The sequence below is a fragment of the Notolabrus celidotus genome, chromosome 10 (genome assembly GCF_009762535.1).
Source record: "Notolabrus celidotus isolate fNotCel1 chromosome 10, fNotCel1.pri, whole genome shotgun sequence".
Classification (NCBI taxonomy): Eukaryota; Metazoa; Chordata; class Actinopteri; order Labriformes; family Labridae; genus Notolabrus; species Notolabrus celidotus.
In genome coordinates, this window is record NC_048281.1 from 36,772,954 (window position 1) to 36,794,038 (window position 21,085).

Below are 21,085 nucleotides of genomic sequence, written 5' to 3' on the forward strand. Positions count from 1 at the left end.
CTCCTCTTCCTCTCCTCCCCCTTGTCTCCTCCTCTTCCTCTCCTCCCTTCCTCTCCTCCTCCTCATCACATGTGACATAAGAAATCCTTCTCCAACAACAGCAGCTCACCGTGAGGACTCAGTGAGTGTTGTTTCTGAGATGACTCCTGGTGATACGTTATCTCTGTGTGTCAGCTCAGTGAACTCTCTCCTGAGACTGATTCAGAGATAAACTTCAATAAACAGAAGAAGAGAAAAAAAGAGGAGAAGAGCACATCCTCTTTTCTTTTCTTCAGTTTGTTGATATTTATGAAGAGAGGCAGGACGTGTGATAATAATCTTTTTTATACAACACTTTTAAAAACAGGGTTGGACTCTGCTGCCACTCTTCTTCTTCTTCTCTTCTTCTTCTTTCTTTTCTTCTTCTTCTTCTTCTTTTCTTTCTTCTTCTTCTTCTTCTCTTTTTTCTTCTTCTTCTTCTTCTTCTTCTTCTTCTTCTTCTTCTGATCTTCTTCTTCTTCTCTTCTCCTTCTTCTTCTTCTTCTTCTCTTCTCCTTTTCTTCTTCTTCTCTTCTTCTTCTCTTCTTCTTTTCTCCTTTTCTTCTTCTTCTCTTCTTCTTCTTCTTCTTTTCTTCTTCTTCTTCTTCCTCTCCTCTTCCTTCTTCTTTAAATAAAGAGTAGCTTCAGGTGAATAAACAGAACCAGCCTCTGTGATTCTAAAATCATTCCCTCACGTCAGTTTCTCTGAATCATCCTGGTTGACCTGAGCAGATGTTAGCTTTCATAACAAACGTCTGATGAAGTGGACTGAGTCACATCTGTAACTCTGCTCACAGCTGGAGAACATGGAGGATATTATCATCATGTGAGCGAGGTGTGTCGCAGGGCCTGTCTTAAACGCTTGCATCCTTTATCTCACCTGGCTGCATTCTGCAGGATGCATCAGAAGTGAAGGAAGCTTTATCTGAAGACAGATAGGAGGAGTATTTTTAGTTTGACATCTGTGAAACCAACATGACTTTGTTTACAGTCAGCGTCATGATAACAGAGTTAAAGGTCAGCCATGATGTGTTCCTCTCTCAGACGTCGTCAGCAGATCTATGTGTTGTCTTTTCTCCTCAGCTCAGATAAGATCCTGCGTCTCTCTCTCTCTCTCTCTCTCTCTCTCTCTCTCTTCTCTCTCCGTTCCTGTGTGTGTGTGTGTGTGTGTGTGTGCTCCTCCTGCCCCCCTGACCCACATCTCCTCCGTCGATCCACAGCTGCTTCTAAATCATGATCTCAGCGCTCTGCGGTCGACTGCTGCCAGAAATAGCGAAGCGTTCTTTTCCAGACTTTTCCCCCATAAATAAACCCCTCTCTGTGTGTGTGTGTGTGTGTGTGTGTGTGTGTGTGTGTGTGTGTGAGTGTGTGAGTGTGTGAGTGGTGTGTGTGTGTGTGTGTGAGTGTGTGAGAGTGTGTGTGTGTGTGTGTGTGTGAGTTTGTGTCCATGCATGTGCACCATGTGTAAGCCTGCATGCATGTGTGTTTCTCCTTATAGGGTAAACGGGAACATGTGTGTTTCGTCATGTTCCTGCAGAGCGTTGCTGGAACTAAAGGAAGCCGTGTCCTCGGGCTCAGAGCGCCGTCGGGCCGAGACGCCCGTTTGTTTGGTTAAAGGAGCCGTCCGTAAAAAAACAAGCAGAGGAGTCGCTCTGCTTTAAGAGCTCGGTCTGACAGGAGGAGACAGGGCAGGGGAAATACAGATGTTCAGGTCATTCCTGTGAGACGTGTCCTGACACAGGAGATCGTCCTCACACAGGAGATCGTCCTGACACAGGTGATCGTCCTCACACAGGAGATCGTCCTGACACAGGAGATCGTCCTCACACAGGAGATCGTCCTGACACAGGAGATCGTCCTGACACAGGTGATCGTCCTGACACAGGTGATCGTCCTGACACAAGAGATCGTCCTCACACAGGAGATCGTCCTGACACAGGTGATCGTCCTGACACAGGTGATAGTCCTCACACAGGTGATCGTCCTGACACAGGTGATCGTCCTGACACAGGTGATCGTCCTGACACAGGAGATCGTCCTGACACAGGTGATCGTCCTGACACAGGTGATCGTGATCGTCCTGACACAGGAGATCGTCCTGACACATGTGATCGTCCTGACACAGGAGATCGTGATCGTCCTGACACAGGTGATCGTCCTGACACAGGAGATCGTGATCGTCCTGACACAGGTGATCGTCCTGACACAGGAGATCGTGATCGTCCTGACACAGGTGATCGTCCTGACACAGGAGATCGTGATCGTCCTGACACAGGTGATCGTCCTGACACAGGTGATCGTCATCGACCTGACACAGGAGATCGTCCTGACACATGTGATCGTCCTGACACAGGAGATCGTGATCGTCCTGACACAGGTGATCGTCCTGACACAGGAGATCGTGATCGTCCTGACACAGGAGATCGTCCTGACACAGGTGATCGTCCTGACACAGGAGATCGTGATCGTCCTGACACAGGTGATCGTCCTGACACAGGAGATCGTCCTGTCACAGGTGATCGTCCTGACACAGGTGATCGTCCTGACACAGGAGATCGTCCTGACACAGGAGATCGTCCTGACACAGGTGATCGTCCTGACACAGGTGATCGTCCTGACACAGGAGATCGTCCTCACACAGGTGATCGTCCTGACACAGGAGATCGTCCTGACACAGGAGATCGTCCTGACACAGGAGATCGTCCTGACACAGGTGATCGTCCTGACACAGGTGATCGTCCTGACACAGGTGATCGTCCTGACACAGGAGATCGTCCTGACACAGGTGATCGTCCTGACACAGGAGATCGTCCTGACACAGGTGATCGTCCTGACACAGGAGATCGTCCTGACACAGGTGATCGTCCTGACACAGGAGATCGTCCTGACACAGGTGATAGTCCTGACACAGGTGATCGTCCTGACACAGGTGATCGTCCTGACACAGGAGATCGTCCTGACACAGGTGATCGTCCTGACACAGGTGATCGTCCTGACACAGGAGATCGTCCTGACACAGGAGATCGTCCTGACACAGGAGATCGTCCTGACACAGGAGATCGTCCTGACACAGGTGATCGTCCTGACACAGGAGATCGTCCTGACACAGGTGATCGTCCTGACACAGGTAGATGCCTGACACAGGAGATCGTCCTGACACAGGAGATCGTCCTGACACAGGTGATCGTCCTGCCACAGGTGATTGTCCTCGACACAGGAGATCGTCCTGACACAGGAGATCGTCCTGACACAGGTGATCGTCCTGACACAGGTGATAGCCTGACACAGGTGATCTGCCTGACACAGGTGATCGTCCTCGACACAGGAGATCGTCCTGACACAGGAGATCGTCCTGACAAAGGTGATCGTCCTGACACAGGAGATCGTCCTGACACAGGTGATCGTCCTGACACAGGTGATAGTCCTGACACAGGTGATCGTCCTGACACAGGTGATAGTCCTGACACAGGTGATCGTCCTGACACAGGTGATCGTCCTGACACAGGTGATCGTCCTGACACAGGTGATCGTCCTGACACAGGAGATCATCCTGAACGTTAAACATGAAGAGAAAATGACGAGGAGACGTCTGAAACTCTGAGCATCTTGTTTTTGTGTTTTGTAACTCTGCATTTTTCCTCTCTGTCTCATCCGGACTCTTTGTGTCTCAGTTAAAGTATCTTGTTTTGTCCTCAGACTAACAAGTGTGATGTTTGTTCCCTCGGGTTGGACAGATAATGTGTTGCAGCTCTCCTCCTGCTTCATGGTCATCGAGATCTGAACCGGTTTCATTTGTTTATGTGCTGCAGGAACCAGAACTCTGATCCAGACCAGCTCAGTCCAATATCAGCTGTTGTTGTTTGCAGGAAATGGTTTGTGTGTGTGTGTGTGTGTGCGTGTGTGTGTGTGTGTGTGTGTGTGTGTGTGTGTGTGTGTGTGTGTGTGTGTGTGTGTGTGTGTGTGTGTGTGTGTGTGTGTGTGTGTGTGTGTGTGTGGTGTTGGAGTCAGCGGCTGTGGTTCCCATCAGTGTTTATGCGTCATTAGTTGAATATGCACCAATTAGTGAGTCTGGTCTTCGTTAGCGTTTGGCTGAATGCCACCCAGGAAGTCAAGAGAGCGCTCTCTAAGGTTTCAGTTCTTTACAGTTTGTTTAATATATTTAATTTGTTCCACTCAGAGAAACTAAACACGGCGTCCTCTGACGTTTAGGAGTGACAGCCGTGCTTCAGGAGACGTTTTTAATGTTTGTTACTTCATCAAAAGCAAAGAGTGTGTCTGAGCTCTGATGGTGTGTTTAAAATGTAAACTGTTACAAAAGATGGTTGATGGTTGAGCTTCAACCAGGAGTTGATTAATGAAGTTAATGCATAACTGCAGTTCCTTGAGTGTCCACTAGAGGCTGGCTGCAGAAACACCAGGAACCACATACACACCCATTCAAAGAGACGATCTTTAAATAAACATGTTTACAGCCTGGTTCAAAAAACAGTTTAGGTCTGAAGAGATCATTTCTCTCTCAGCACACACTGAACGGGGGGGATTTATTATAACTTGTTATTTTTAAAGATATTAAACTTATGAGTTTTGCCCAAATAAGGGCGTGGCTGACTTGATTGACAGGCAGGAACACTGTAGCTGTTAGCGAGTAGGCTAAAGGCCCGCCTCTTTACCTCACACTAGCTTGACAGACGTTAGGTTGAGTTCAACATTTCCAGAGCTTCAGGAACAGACGGGTGACGTCACGGAGACTGCGTCCATTATTAATACAGTCTATGTTCAGATCGGGTTGTGGCGCTGCAGAGGCATGGCGTGAAGAGTCACAGAGGGAAACACCCTCTGACTCCCTCAGACCGAGGAGCAGATAGACGTCCTGCAGCTCACCTGGTGGAGTAACTGAGTTACTACACCTTGCTTCATGGTCTGGATGTGACTCCTGCATGTCATTCTTTCCCTCTCTTCCCTTCACTTCCTGTTTGTCTTTAGTTTTCTGATCAAATAAAAGCTCTGAAATATAATCTTTCAAATCCAGGTAAAGAGTTCAAACTTAGTCTGGTGTGTTTAAAACGACACCTGAGAGCACGCCTCTCTCCAAGGTCACGCCTCTCTCTGAGGTCACTCAGGCTGTCTTCTCTCGGCGCCATCTTTAAAGGACGGGAGGATTGAAGTGTTCTTAAAGTTGAGTTATTGTGATCAGCCTGAAAAGCTACCTGAGCAGCACCTGACACTAAGTCCTCCGACCCCTCAGGTAAAACAAACACCTGGAGGCTCCGCCCCCTCTGTCTCTCTCTCTCTGCTCTCTGAGACATGACTGAACTTGAACGCTGCAGACAAAGACGTGTAGAGGAGTCTTTGTGCTGCAGGAACAGGACACACCCTGCTGCTGCTTTCACTGAGCGCAGACCCAAACACACCTGCACAGGTACGCCTCTGTGGTGCGTTTGAGGTCTCTGCACATGGTGCTCACTTTAGCATCAAAAGAGGTTCAGATCTGAAATACAGAGACTGAACAAAGAGCTCAAACATGCAGGTATTAAAGAGTCGAGGGGAGAGGAGGAGACGAGACGGAGACACAGAGTGCTGATAAACCCGTTTAATGCAGAGTGTGTTCACAGAGTTTGATTTTGTGTCCGAGCAGCTGTTCTCAGAGATCGCTCTGATGTCTCTCGGCCTCTTCATCAGGAGTCCCAGAGGTCTCGTCCTCATCCTCAGGACTGAGATCTTTAAAACCAAACAGCTGACAGGAACTGGTTCAGCAGGAATAAACGCACACACAGCTGTGAGTGTGGAAGTGTGCTGAGGAGGACACAAAGAGAGGAGAGTAATAGAGCTGTCTCTGACGGTGAATCAGGACTGACTCAGGACCTGCAGCCTGGTCCAGGTCAGCGATATGGCCCAGAGCTAACCCTGCTGTGAGAGCCATCAGGGAGGGTCTCTAAGATCTGGAGAGGTGTGGTAGATTGTGACAGATGGAGGAAGAGAGAGCTCCATGGAGACACAAAGCTCCCTCTGGGACCTCCGGGTCAGAACCAGCTTCTTGTTAAAGCGTCCGTCTGCTGAGTCAGCGTGTTATTGGTTTACAGGAAAACTGAACATGAGACCCTTTTTATTCAGAATATCAAATCTGCTCACCAAGCAGGATCGTTCTTTCACAATCCATCCAATCATCACAGAAATGTGACTAAGAGGAGGAAGAAGATTCACTCCAAGCCACAACAAAGGACTTTCACCAGACCAGGGGTGATGGGTTCAGATCCTGGGTTTAGGGTCAGGCTCTCGGTCCGAGAGTCATTTAACAAAACTACAAAACTGTGTGGGGCTCTGCTGGCCTAGCGGTCTTAGCATGGCCCACATACAGAGGCTTCAGTCCTTGTTGTTAAAGGTCGCAGGTTCAACTCCTGGACATAACCATCTGCTGCGTGTTCCCCCGCTCTCTACGCCCCACATGTCCTGTCTCTCTTCAGCCGTCCTATCGATAGAGTCAAACAAGAGAGCCCCAAAATATAGATTTAAAGCTGAGTCGTCTGACTCAAGATTACAGTTTCTATAGTTTCTGTTAAATCACTCTTTGACTGAGAGACAGAACTTTATACTGAACCTGTCACCTCTGGTCTGCTGAAAGTTCTTCTACTTTCAAAGTAAGTCTCCTTCCTCCTCTGAGTGACATCCTGGATTGTGAAAGAACGATCCTCCTCAGGGAGCAGATTAGATATTCTGAAGAAAAGGATCTCATGTTCATTTCTCCTGTCAACAAATAACACGCTGACTCAGCAGACATGAAGCTGGATCTGAACCCGAGGTCACAGAGAGAGCTTTGTGTCTCCATGTCTCCTCTCTGTGATTCTTTACGAGTCTTTGTCTCCTGCTCCCTGTGAGTAACCGTCAGAGGACGTCCAGGCGTCCTGCTCTCTGTGAGTAACCGTCAGAGGACGTCCAGGCGTCCTGCTCTCTGTGAGTAACCGTCAGAGGACGTCCAGGCGTCCTGCTCTCTGTGAGTAACCGTCAGAGGACGTCCAGGCGTCCTGCTCTCTGTGAGTAACCGTCAGAGGACGTCCAGGCGTCCTGCTCTCTGTGAGTAACCGTCAGAGGACGTCCAGGCGTCCTGCTCTCTGTGAGTAACCGTCAGAGGACGTCCAGGCGTCCTGCTCACTGTGAGTAACCGTCAGAGGACGTCCAGGCGTCCTGCTCTCTGTGAGTAACCGTCAGAGGACGTCCAGGCGTCCTGCTCTCTGTGAGTAACCGTCAGAGGACGTCCAGGCGTCCTGCTCTCTGTGAGTAACCGTCAGAGGACGTCCAGGCGTCCTGCTCTCTGTGAGTAACCGTCAGAGGACGTCCAGGCGTCCTGCTCTCTGTGAGTAACCGTCAGAGGACGTCAAGGCGTCCTGCTCTCTGTGAGTAACCGTCAGAGGACGTCCAGGCGTCCTGCTCTCTGTGAGTAACCGTCAGAGGACGTCCAGGCGTCCTGCTCTCTGTGAGTAACCGTCAGAGGACGTCCAGGCGTCCTGCTCGCTGTGAGTAACCGTCAGAGGACGTCCAGGCGTCCTGCTCTCTGTGAGTAACCGTCAGAGGACGTCCAGGCGTCCTGCTCGCTGTGAGTAACCTTCAGAGGACGTCCAGGCGTCCTGCTCTCTGTGAGTAACCGTCAGAGGACGTCCAGGCGTCCTGCTCTCTGTGAGTAACCGTCAGAGGACGTCCAGGCGTCCTGCTCGCTGTGAGTAACCGTCAGAGGACGTCCAGGCGTCCTGCTCTCTGTGAGTAACCGTCAGAGGACGTCCAGGCGTCCTGCTCTCTGTGAGTAACCTTCAGAGGACGTCCAGGCGTCCTGCTCCCTGTGAGTAACCTTCAGAGGACGTCCAGGCGTCCTGCTCCCTGTGAGTAACCGTCAGAGGACGTCCAGGCGTCCTGCTCTCTGTGAGTAACCGTCAGAGGACGTCCAGGCGTCCTGCTCTCTGTGAGTAACCGTCAGAGGACGTCCAGGCGTCCTGCTCTCTGTGAGTAACCGTCAGAGGACGTCCAGGCGTCCTGCTCACTGTGAGTAACCGTCAGAGGACGTCCAGGCGTCCTGCTCCCTGTGAGTAACCGTCAGAGGACGTCCAGGCGTCCTGCTCGCTGTGAGTAACCGTCAGAGGACGTCCAGGCGTCCTGCTCTCTGTGAGTAACCGTCAGAGGAAGTCCAGGCGTCCTGCTCTCTGTGAGTAACCTTCAGAGGACGTCCAGGCGTCCTGCTCTCTGTTAGTAACCTTCAGAGGACGTCCAGGCGTCCTGCTCTCTGTGAGTAACGGTCAGAGGACGTCCAGGCGTCCTGCTCTCTGTTAGTAACCTTCAGAGGACGTCCAGGCGTCCTGCTCACTGTGAGTAACCGTCAGAGGACGTCCAGGCGTCCTGCTCTCTGTGAGTAACCTTCAGAGGACGTCCAGGCGTCCTGCTCTCTGTGAGTAACCGTCAGAGGACGTCCAGGCGTCCTGCTCTCTGTGAGTAACCGTCAGAGGACGTCCAGGCGTCCTGCTCTCTGTGAGTAACCTTCAGAGGACGTCCAGGCGTCCTGCTCTCTGTGAGTAACCTTCAGAGGACGTCCAGGCGTCCTGCTCTCTGTGAGTAACCTTCAGAGGACGTCCAGGCGTCCTGCTCTCTGTGAGCAGCGTCTCCACATAAACACTGTTTTCCTGAGCGGGTAATGACTGTTGTCTGTCAGCCATGTGATGTTTTAACCACGCTTCAGAGAGGATGATACCTGTTATTGAACCCGGTCTGATCCTGCTGCACGTTTCTGAAGATCTACCCTCCATGCTCTGCAGGATGCACGCTCCTTCTTCTTCTTCTTCTTCTTCTTCTTCTTCTTTGTTTGACTCGCACACAAACCCAAAGAAAGAAGCGTCTGTCTCTTCCAGCCTCCGACCCCCCACGGCTCCTACGGGCCAGATATCGTCCCTCTTTGTTTCTGATGATGAACGCTCACATGGCACAGAGCCTGTCTCAGCCTGCACACTTTAACAACCCACATTTTTGAGCTGTTTCATCCTGACAGACAGACAGACACACAGACCGACAGACAGACAGACAGACAGGCAGGCAGACAGACAGACAGGCAGGCAGATAGACAGATAGACAGACAGGTAGGCAGGCAGACAGGTAGGCAGGCAGGCAGGCAGGCAGGCAGGCAGGCAGGCAGACAGACAGACAGACAGACAGAATGTTGAATATCAGAGACAAGTTAAATCAGGAAATGAAATAAGATCAATAAAACAGAATAAACCTGCAAATATTAAAAGATAAATACGGATAATAAAACTGAATATCAAGAACTTAAATAAAGCTCCATAACACACAGGTATGAACAAATAAAGGTGCATTCTGTCTGTTATTGTCCCTCAGAGGATGATCTCTAGACTCTGGAGGAAGCTGAAGGAATCAGTAGTGATGCACAGACGCTCTGCAAACAGCTGACATTTAAATCAGCATCTTTAAATGACTCCTTCAGATACTGAGCGTTTTTACAGTTCAGTATCTCTGACTCTTCTCATCCACAACAACAACAACCTGAGGCTGAACCCTCACAGCAGGCCTCAGCTCCACTTTCATCATGTTTCTCTGTGAGTGTCAGAAACCTCCAGGAGCTCAGGGAGACAGTCGGGCTGTGTTTGGTCTCCGTCTTATCTGAGCAGAACAGTGTGTGTCTCAGCCTTTCACCCTGAAGGAGGATTAGGAATCATTCCTCACTGACAGACCGCTGACTGACGGTGTTTGTGTCCTCTGATGAACCCACAGAAAGTCTCTGCTTGGAGAAATGAAACAAACATGTTGTCCTGTAACCGGTTTTGATATTAAAGCTCATGTAGGGTTTTTTTTATCCGGTCTGTGTTTTTCCTGTAACGCCTCGTCAGCACTTTGCTGGTTGGCTGACTCGTGTTGTTTACAGGAGCTGCTGTCACTCCTCTGGGCTCAGCTGGATGACGGTTCCTCTTACTGCTGGTTATTTGTGGTTCTCGTTACTGTCCTGAAAGAGTCACTTCTGTTTCCATCACGTGGGATTTAAGAGAGGAGGAAACTGGAATCAGAGTCCACCACAAATGAGACAATTTCTCTTTTACAGTCTGTCACAAGAAGAGTGAAATTAAAAAGACCATCGTACATCTGAACACTTTTAAATCCAGGTTTGCACCAAGCAGTTTCTCTGGCGTTGTATTTGCAGATTGAGAGTGTTTCTCAAGGTTTGGATCAGACTAGTCACTTCATTAGTTTGCTGTAAGCTGGTTTTTAAAGTCACTCTATGTGATTTTAAGCCTCCTCTTTTCTAATCTTGATTTTTCTATGTGATGCAGTAGTTAGTTTCCTGCTCGACGATAAGACGAGAGGAAAAAGATGTAAGCCAGTTTGGATGGGTCAGATGACGGACTCCAAAGTGTGGTAGAGCAGGCGCCCCGTGCCCAAGGCTTCTGTCCTCGTCCCACTGGTGGTGTGATTGATTCCTGTTCCCGGCATGATTTGTCTTCCTCCACTCTTTCCCCTCGTTTCTCTCTCATGCTGACCTTTCTAATAAACGGACTCATTTGGATTTAATGGAGTCAAAAAGCGTGGACTGAGCCGGAGCTCCACGTTACATCAAACTGCGTCCCTGCGTTCAGAGAAACTCTCCTGGAGCTTCCATAAGTTCCCTTTAGTAAAAGTCCAAACCAGCGTTATGTGTCTGTGTTTAACAGTCCAGGTTCCTCTGTTAGTATCATCTGATCTCAGCCTCAGATTGAGTTTGATTGTATGTGAACTTCTCAGACACCAGAGCAGAGAAAACACCCTGAAGCCGGTCTGAGGACCAAACAGTAATCTTCCCCCGCAGCCCACCGTGTAATTACCCTGAGTGGTGTGGGTGATATTGTTCTGCTGGCGTTTAGTCATACAGTCGGGTTCAGAGCCGGTTCTCAGGCTCAGGGAGGGGCCCAGTGTGTGACGGACTCGTCTCGTCTCACGTCTCTGAAATTAGCGTCCAAAGCTCTCTGTCATTTGACGTCTGGACTTATTTTAAAATTAAATCAGACACAGGAGCAACAGACGGATTACATGTGGTGGTATTAACTACAGCTTTTTATGGATTTAAGGAGGAGGCTGTCTGCAATTTAAAGTTCTGTTCCTCACAAAAACAAACTCTCTTTGGCTTGGGCTGAGTTACACGAGCTGGAGGAGAGTCAGACGTTAGATTTTAACAGACGACTTCAGACACTCAACAAAAGCAGAATTTAATGAAGGAGACTGAGAACCAAAATGTGGTCCACGAATGGTGCAGAATATAAAGGAGTTATCCCCCTGAACCTGCATCATCTGTAACAGTAGATATGAACAAATCTGCACATGCAGGACCTGGAAAGGGTTCTGGTCTCTGTCTGTAGTCTGAGGAGTATCCACCAATCAGGTGTCAGCAGGAAGAACAGTCTGTGTGGAGAGCAACAGCAGGTGTTCTAGAATTCTGACATCATCAAAGACAGAATTCCAGACATCTTTGATGATGTCAGAATTCTGTCTTTGATGATGATGTCAGAATTCTGTCTTTGATGATGTCAGAATTCTGTCTTTGATGATGATGTCAGAATTCTGTCTTTGATGATGTCAGAATTCTGTCTTTGATGATGTCAGAATTCTGTCTTTGATGATGATGTCATAATTCTGTCTTTGATGATGTCAGAATTCTGTCTTTGATGATGATGTCATAATTCTGTCTTTGATGATGATGTCAGAATTCTGTCTTTGATGATGTCATAATTCTGTCTTTGATGATGTCAGAGTTCTGTCTTTGATGATGTCAGAATTCTGTCTTTGATGATGTCAGAATTCTGTCTTTGATGATGTCAGAATTCTGTCTTTGATGATGTCATAATTCTGTCTTTGATGATGTCATAATTCTGTCTTTGATGATGTCAGAATTCTGTCTTTGATGATGTCAGAATTCTGTCTTTGATGATGTCAGAATTCTGTCTTTGATGATGTCAGAATTCTGTCTTTGATGATGTCAGAATTCTGTCTTTGATGATGTTAGAGTTCTGTCTTTGATGATGTCACATTCTGAGAACAAATGGAACATTCCATGAAGAAGGTCAGAGCTAAAGAAACATCAGTGTCTCTAATCCTCTTTCATAGACCTCCATTCAACAAACAAACATTGTAGACGTAGTTTTCTTCTCCTCTTGAGGACAGACCTGACAAAGCTGGACTTTGGACTTTGGACTAATCTGCATCATGATGTTGTTATTTCAGCAAACTGAAGACCCGTTAATTACAAGAACATCACAAGAACATCAGTTTCTGTTTCAGGTTCATACCGCTGAAGGAAGCCAGAGGGAAGCCTCTGTGGACCTGTTTACAGTGAAACTGAGACTCGACACTAACAGATCAATATACGCTGATATTGTTATCGACCGTTATCATGCATAACCCTGGCAACGAGTCCCCCTCAGCTGTTGGCTGTGGTTCCCAGAGGCCGGTGATAGCAGAGGAGCTCTGTGTTTGGTACTTCACAGACTATGCTACATAGATAAATGGATGTCTTGGTGTTTAAACGTGTAGACTGGAAAACATTATGATTCAGTTTTTCCTTTAAGGCTCATTAGACCGTGAACCTGCATGTTAATTTCAGTTAACTGTGTGACTGCAGCGTGGAGGACCTCAAAGAGCTCTTTAAGCCTCAAACACTGAATTCATCCTCCTGCACGTGGTGTGGTGAGCACCGACAGATACAGAGGCTTCAGCCACCAGAACATGTAATGAAAAATAAACCAGCAGCTCTTTTATCTGTCAGGCCGGCTCCCTTTGAAGACACAATTACAGGATCAGAAATATACTCCTCACTGGAGCAGCAGAGACGCACGCAGAACAACATCCCCACATTGACTGCCTGGAGACACGCCGGGTTTCAACATCCCATTTAAACAGGCTTCAGTAAATATTTGGAGATTATATGAAGAGGAAATGAGCGGATGGGTTATTTTTGGAGGGACGCTTGTTGCAGCGTTTCTGTAAATGTGCCAGACAGCCCGGGCTCAAAAAAACAAGCTCAACTCCTGCTGCCCCTTTTTCATATAAGCACTCAAAATATACAAAACCTCTCCAAAGCAAATCAGACCTGACGTCTGGAAGCACAGACCTCGGCCTGCGTCTAAATGTTTTCCATCCGCAGCGACAGAGCGTGCAGAGAAGTGTTCGACGCTTCATCCAGCTTTCCCTTTCACTCTGGAAGAACCAGAGACCGGACACAGATGTGGACCAAACCAGTCCCAGTTGTTTCAGAGAGGAGCCGGGCTTCATGTCAAGCCTCGGGAGCCGGACCGTTCTGACCGTCATACTTTCTAAATTTAATCCTTCAATTAGAAAGCTCCTGGGAGTCTAACTGAATATAAGAGAGGCACAATGCAACCAGGGTGATCAGATCTAATGCCAGAATCAAATATTTACACCAACTGTCACTGACGTCTTTAAGATATGAAACAGACTCAATGATGAAGAGTTTAAGAGCCGGGCACAAGAAGAGGAGAGAGGAGAGAGGCATATAACCTCTCCAGAACCAGCACAGGCATGAGGACCTCACCTGCAGGCGGAGCTAGATCTGATGGTGGTAGACTCTCTCTTTGTTTACCTGCAGACTCTGAGATCCCTTTTTCAGAGTCTTACTTTTAGACCGGTTGGTTTGTCTAAATGTTATATTTCCAGTTGCACAACTAGGAAAGTAAATGTTCACCATCGTTTCCAGGAGAAAAGGAAAAAAGGCGTTCACTTATTTTTGTCTGTTTGGGGGAAAATGATGAATCCAAGCTTTTGACTTTATTCTCAACACATCATCATTTATAATCTCGCCTCTGTTCTCCAAATCATGTCTTCTCTTTCTGCAATCATTTCACCTTCTTCTATTTAAATCAGAAGTTCAGCTCCCTCCTCTCCTTCTGTCCTTCTCTCCTTTTCTCCTCCTCTCCTTCTGTCCTTCTGTCCATCTCTCTCTCCTCTCCTTCTGTCCTTCTCTCCTTTTCTCCTCCTCTCCTTCTGTCCCTCTGTCAATCTCTCTCTCCTCTCCTTCTGTCCTTCTGTCCATCTCTCTCCTGTCCTTCTGTCCTCCTCTCCTTCTGTCCTTCTCTCCTTTGTTCCTCCTCTCCTTATGTCCTTCTGTCCATCTCTCTCTCCTCTCCTTGTGTCCTTCTGTCCATCTCTCTCTCCTCTCCTTCTGTCCTTCTGTCCATCTCTCTCTCCTCTCCTTCTGTCCTTCTGTCCATCTCTCTCTCCTCTCCTTCTGTCCTCTGTCCATCTCTCTCTCCTCTCCTTCTGTCCTTCTCTCCTTTGTTCCTCCTCTCCTTATGTCCTTCTGTCCATCTCTCTCTCCTCTCCTTCTGTCCTTCTGTCCATCTCTCTCTCCTCTCCTTCTGTCCTTCTGTCCATCTCTCTCTCCTCTCCTTCTGTCCTTCTCTCCTTTTCTCCTCCTCTCCTTCTGTCCTTCTGTCCCTCTCTCCTTCTGTCCATCTGTCCTTCCCTCTGTCCTTCTGTCCTCCTCTCCTTCTGTCCCTCTGTCCTTCTGTCCTTCTGTCCCTCTGTCCTTCTGTCCATCTGTCCTTCCCTCTGTCCTTCTGTCCTCCTCTCCTTCTGTCCCTCTGTCCTTCTGTCCTTCTGTCCCTCTGTCCTTCTGTCCCTCTGTCCCTCTCTCCTTCTGTCCTTCCCTCTCTCCTTCTGTCCATCTGTCCTTCCCTCTGTCCTTCTGTCCTCCTCTCCTTCTGTCCCTCTGTCCTCCTCTCCTTCTGTCCCTCTGTCCTTCTGTCCCTCTGTCCCTCTGTCCTTCTGTCCTTCCCTCTCTCCTTCTGTCCTTCTGTCCCTCTCTCCTTCTGTCCTCCTCTCCTTCTGTCCCTCTGTCCTTCTGTCCTTCCCTCTCTCCTTCTGTCCGTCTGTCCGGCTCTGACACTCGTCTGTTTCTCAGTTTTTACATTGAGCCCAGAGTCCTCCTCAGGTCTGGAGGAATGATGGTCTGCAGAGAGGTCTTAGCTGAACTCAGTCCCCCTCATTAGGCATGCAGAGTGTGATATGAAGTGGTAGCATGCAGAGGCTCTGAATGAAGGGATGAAAAAACGCTCTCTCTCCCTCCAACTGTTGACCTAAAGAGAGCAAAACTTCCTGCTGCTGCGGTCAAAGAGCGGCCTGTGTCCCAGAGGCTGTGTGTGTGTGTGTGTGTGTGTGTGTGTGTGTGTGTGTGTGTGTGTGTGTGTGTGTGTGTGTGTGTGTGTGTGTGTGTGTGTGTGTGTGTGTGTGTGTGTGTGTGTGTGTGTGTGCAGGGAGAGGAAACATGGCCTCTCACCTCGTACAGCTCTAGTTGCAGTCTGAAGCCTGTTTTCTTCCAGCTGATGAAACTCCTCTGAATGTCTGGAATAGTTGTGGTTCAGACTCAGACTCTGCAGAGTGGTTTCTCCTGCATCACGAAATCTGACATTTAAAAAAAGCAAGGGAAGAGGAAACGAAAAGCTTCCTTTCCTGTCTCCTTGTATCCTGTGAGGAATCCTGCACTACGTAATCCTCAGACCTCTTTTTGAATCATGTGTGAAGGTGGAGATCAAACTAAAGCAGCAGGGAGTTTAAAACCCAAGGGTTCAAGTTTACTCTCTGTGGAGAGAGACGGTTCATATTTGGGACTGGCACGGCACGGGGGGGGGAGGGTCTTAAAGGGAACTCTTGAGACTCAGTTATAATCCAAGGATCAGCAGGAAAACTAAGATAAATCAGACGTCCTCCTTCCTGCCCACATCCTCCACCTCCTCCAGCTCCTCCAACTCCTCCAGCTCCTCCAGCTCCTCCTCCTCCTCCACCTCCTCCACCTCCTCCTCCAGCTCCTCCACCTCCTGCAGCTCCTCCTCCTCCACCTCCTCCAGCTCCTCCAGCTCCTCCTCCTCCACCTCCTCCAGCTCCTCCACCTCCTCCACCTCCTCCAGCTCCTGCTCCTCCTCCAGCTTCTCCTCCACCTCCTCTTCCTCCTCCAGCTCCTCCTCCTCCTCTTCCAGCTCCTCCACCTCCTCCACCTCCTGCAGCTCCTCCAACTCCTCCAGCTCCTCCACATCCTCCTCCTCCACCTCCACCTCCACCTCCTCCACCACCTCCAGATCCTCCAGCTCCTGCAGTTTCTCCAGCTCCTCCTCCAGCTCCTCCTCCACCTCCTCCACCTCCTCCAGCTCCTGCAGCTCCTCCAACTCCTCCAGCTTCTCCAACTCTTCCTCCTCCTCCACCTCCTCCACCTCCTCCAGCTCCTGCAGCTCCTCCAACTCCTCCAGCTTCTCCAACTCATCCTCCTCCTCCACCTCCTCCACCTCCTCCAGCTCCTGCAGCTCCTCCAACTCCTCCAGCTTCTCCACCTCCTCCACCTCCTCCAGCTCCTCCAGCTCCTGCAGTTTCTCCACCTCCTCATGCTCCTCCTCAACCTCCTCCACCTCCTCCACCTCCTCCAGCTCCTGCAGCTCCTCCAACTCCTCCAGCTCCTCCTCCTCCTCCACCTCCTCCACCTCCTCCAGCTCCTGCTCCTCCTCCAGCTTCTCCTCCACCTCCTCCACCTCCTCTTCCTCCTCCAGCTCCTCCTCCTCCTCTTCCAGCTCCTCCACCTCCTCCAGCTCCTGCAGCTCCTCCAACTCCTCCAGCTCTTCCACATCCTCCTCCTCCACCTCCACCTCCACCTCCTCCACCTCCTCCAGCTCCTCCAGCTCCTGCAGTTTCTCCACCTCCTCCAGCTCCTCCTCCACCTCCTCCACCTCCTCCAGCTCCTGCAGCTCCTCCAACTCCTCCAGCTTCTCCAACTCCTCCTCCTCCAGCTCCTCCAGCTCCTCCTACTCCACATCATCCAGCTCCTGCAGCTCCTCCCCCTCCTCCTGCTCCTCCAACTCCTCCTCCTCCTCCTCCACCTCCACATCCTCCTCCACCTCATCCTCCTCCACCTCCTCCAACTCCTGTATCTCAGGTCTGCACAGATGAAACGGGGACAGACTGATGGGACTGTTTGTATTCTCACATGTTGTTCCTGACCTCCAGGAGTAGATGCGTTGCAGAGATCATTCCTCAGCAGCCTCCTGACCGAGGTCAGACTCTTGGTTAAATTTGTTTTTAACAGCTTCCTCCCTCAGTGTCAGTTTTCTGCTCCGGTCTGACTGAATGTCTGGAGAAACGTCACGGAAAAGTTGAAAACAAAAGAGCATCAGAAGGCGTTCCACGTCTCCTCCTCTGTCCCAGCTGTGTTTATCATGAGCAGCGTCTAATCCTGCAGTCAGAGAATCCAAATGTCCTGAAGACGCAGCCAAAAGAGAGGGAAGGACTCAGCAGCTCAATAACTGAAAGAATGTCATGATAGAGAGTCCGTAATCTCTCTCTCCAAACATCTGCTCTCAGGCCTGAGGACGGGTTGGGGGGGAGAGTCCTGTGCTGGTTTCATTTCTGTCATCTGGAGAGTCTTCTGATAACGTCTCTGCACCTGACTCCCATCTGAGGAGGTGAAGAAAGCTCATCACTGATGAAGTGATAAATCTGAAGCTGAGTTTAGATCAGTGATATGATGATGATCAGATGTGTCTCTGTGCACAGAGCAGTGTTTGGATCGAGTCAGCTGGAGTGTTGCAGAAAGGACGGAGCTCTGTTTTGCTTCCTGGTTACATCAGGGGATGTTTGATTTCGTCTCTCCGGCCTTGTTTTGCTGATATCTCATCAGCTAGTAAAGGTGAGCTCCAGGCAGCTCCACCCTCCACCCTCCACCCTCCACCCTCCACCCTCCACCCTCCACCCTCCACCCTCCACCCTCCACCCTCCACCCTCCACCGCAGAGCTGTGAAAACAAGACGCCAGGACATGTTTGATATTTGACTCAAACATAGCGGGAAGAGGACGGTGTTTGCAGATCTGGCAGCAGCTGGTTGAGGCTTGTTGGTCACTGAAACTGGTCTTCCTTTGACCCTCCTCCTCCTCCTCCTCCTCCTCCTCCTCCTCCTCCTCCTCATGCTGTCATCTCAGGTCACATTCCCAGCCCTGGCACCGTGACTCAGCTGCGTGCCACTCATCATTAAACCCTCCCCTGACCGATGTTTGGGAGCGGCTCTGCAGACTCTTAACCACAGAGAAATAAAAGAATAATAAGATCAGTGTTTCCACCTCATCACGCCGTCCTGCAGCTTCATAACCAAGACAAACAGAGAGAGACGTTACAGCACGTCTGAGTCCAGACGGCGTGTTGCACAACCCGACCACTCACACTAAACGCTTCCTGCTCCCTTTGGTGAGCAGACGCCTCTGTGACCCGTTTAATCAGGACTCTGCTGGACTCCCTGCTGAGTCCGAGTCCGACCAGCAGAATGATCTGATCATTCTTCTCCTCCCAAAGTCTTCAGATGAGTTAACAGAGGGAGCAGCCACTCCTAGTGACCCATTTTCTCCTCGGCCTTCACTCTCACGTTGGATCAGATCTCTGTCAGTATTCACTGTGTCAAAGAACAGAGACGTTCACGCAGTGACGGGGAGAAGATGTGCTCCATTTCTGTACAGAGTTATGATATGACAACATGACGACGCTTTTTGAACGCACCTTGGAAAGATTTCCTCCTGAAGCCTCGGCTGATGTGGAGCTGAGAGTATTAGTTATATTCTCTGGCAGTTAAACATCGATCACTTGGATCTGATGCTCGCTGAGAGGTTCCTACATGACGTCTGATCCATTCAAACGTGGTCTGATATCAGTCCAGACTCCCTGACTCAGAGTCCAGGGCCCGTCTGCACGTCCAGCCATCAGTGATGAAAACTGTTGTTTGTACTAATGGTGAATAAATGGATCAGTGGTCTGCATGAGTCCAGGTTAACACCCCAACAGAGCAGCACATTTAATGGAGGTAGACCCCACCATTACAGATGCTAACAGCAGGATCACCTCACCTGTCAGGCTCCTCCTCCTACTCACTTCCACCCTGTAGTGCTCGCCAAATCATAACCATGAAAGTTCTTCTGTAGATTATTTCACATGACTGAACATAACTCTGAGGTAACCTACCAGCAACACCGTGAAGTGAATCCTTCCCAAACAACTCAGTTAACAAGTCCTCATCCGTCAATGGGGGGACAGGTGGTCCTCCACCTGGACCACGTTGGTAGCGATGCTTGTTGTGCTCAGAAACACCACACGCATTGACCTGGTTCAAGATCTGAAGCCAGACTTCCCCTTCCTCCTTGTTTGTTCTCTTTGAGGATGGACTTGCTGATATCAGATGTTTGTTCATTCTAGATTCTTCTAATCAAACGTCCATCTCTTCTTGATCTCCTCTCAGTCACAGCGGGACACCATGTTTGTTGTTGTTTATGTGTAGTAGGCATGCTCAGTTTGAATTTGTTGGATCAGGGTTTTCCAGGAGGTTCCCTGGACATGTGACGTTTTGCACCAGCCTCACTTTCACGGCGTGATTAGTTAACTGGTCGATTATTTGCAGTCGTGCATGCGGCTAACGCTACGAACAAATGGACCGTTCCATAACGGGAGGTTAAGACTGACGGTCCTGTTTGTGTGATGACTGGATGTGCAGACGGGTCCAGGACATCATCCTGAAGTTTGAACAGCTGATGAAAGTTTAACAGTTTCACTTCAACTAACGGACACTTCTTCCTCTTTCAGGTCACATCCTAACAGTTTGAACAGATTTAATTTAACCAGATCAAGGTCTTTGGTCAGCTGTTTGTCAGCTCACAGCCCCCCAGAGCTCTGCCAATAAGCATGAAGGGGTCACTGTCAAGACTGCATATTTAAACTACCTACAGTTAGTAATGGAATGAGTCTGTGTGATAATGAAGCTGCATGTTTACATGTTGTGACCTGGAACAAGAACCCTGACTTATAGAACAAGATGAAACTCTGCAGCAGCTCAGCTCGGAGCCTCTCCTGAAGTCCGGTCTCTCATGCAGAATCACCATCGACGTGAAACTGATTTATTCTGTTCTTTTATGACTGCGTCTGTCCGATGATGTGTCCCTGATTCAAACCTTAGAGATGAACTCTGCAGGGAGATTTAGAGACACTGAGGGACAGGATGGAGGATTCCAGAAGTCCTCTTTCTTCAGGGGCAGCACTCTGAAGTTTTAAAAAGCAGAGCTCCAGGATGAAGAACCGATCACCCTGTAGGATTATGTAATGCTCTACATAGTTAGTGATGATTGATTGTGCATCAGTGACTGATTGTTGATGTTCAGTCTGACAGAAGAACCTTCCTGCAGCACGTGGGATTTAACGCGTCCCCGCTCTGCTGTGAATCCTCACGCTGGTTTTACGACGGCTCAGGTCCCGGTTTGGAGTTCTGTCAGAGCGGTTTGAAGCTTCAGGGTCGTAACCAGCTCGTAGCAGCTGTGTGACACACTGACGTCGGAGCTTCTTCTTCACACTGTTGGTCTGCTTTCTTCTTTTGATGCAGTCCATGAAATCTCAGATTGGACCCGCCTGCAGCCGGCCCCCTCTCTGTCCTCTCTGTCCTCTCCTCTTCATGGCTCTGAGATAACAGCCTGCTCAATGTGGTCTTTGTGGAGGGTCCTGGAGTCTGCAGTGTGAAATGAGTCTGCAGATTAATGTGTCCGTGTTTACAGCTGCTGTCCTCCTCCTCCTCTGTCAGGGAGTCCTCCTGTCTCTGAATGGACCCAGACTAATCAGAGTATCAACATGACCCCATCAGACGCAGCTCGCCCCCTCAGGGCTTCCTCCTGTAGGGTACAGATAATAGAGTGTGTGTGTGTGTGTGCGTGTGTGCGTGTATGTGTGTGTGCGTGTGTGTGTGTGTGTGTGTGTGTGTGTGGATGAGATCAGCAGCTCTGTAGTGCTACAGCTGCTCCAGCTGTTCGCTGCAGCTCAGGAGGAGGAAGCTGTAACTCGACCTCACCTTCTTAAACTCTCCTAATCTCCTCAGAGACTGACCGAGGATGCTCCTCTCTCTCTCTCTCCCCCTCTCTCTCCCTCTCTGTCCTCTCTCTCTCTCTCCCCCTCTCTCTCCTCTCTCTCTCTCTCTCTCTCTCTCTCCCTCTCTGTCCTCCCTCTCTGTCCTCTCTCTCTCTCTCCCTCCCTCTCTGT

The 21,085-nt window shown here is 49.5% G+C and overlaps 1 protein-coding gene across 1 annotated transcript in view; it reads left to right on the plus strand.

Moving 5' to 3' along the window:
* itgb5 (integrin, beta 5) overlaps window positions 1-21,085 on the plus strand; it is a 61,877-nt gene that overhangs the window by 28,034 nt on the left and 12,758 nt on the right. The window lies entirely within an intron of this gene.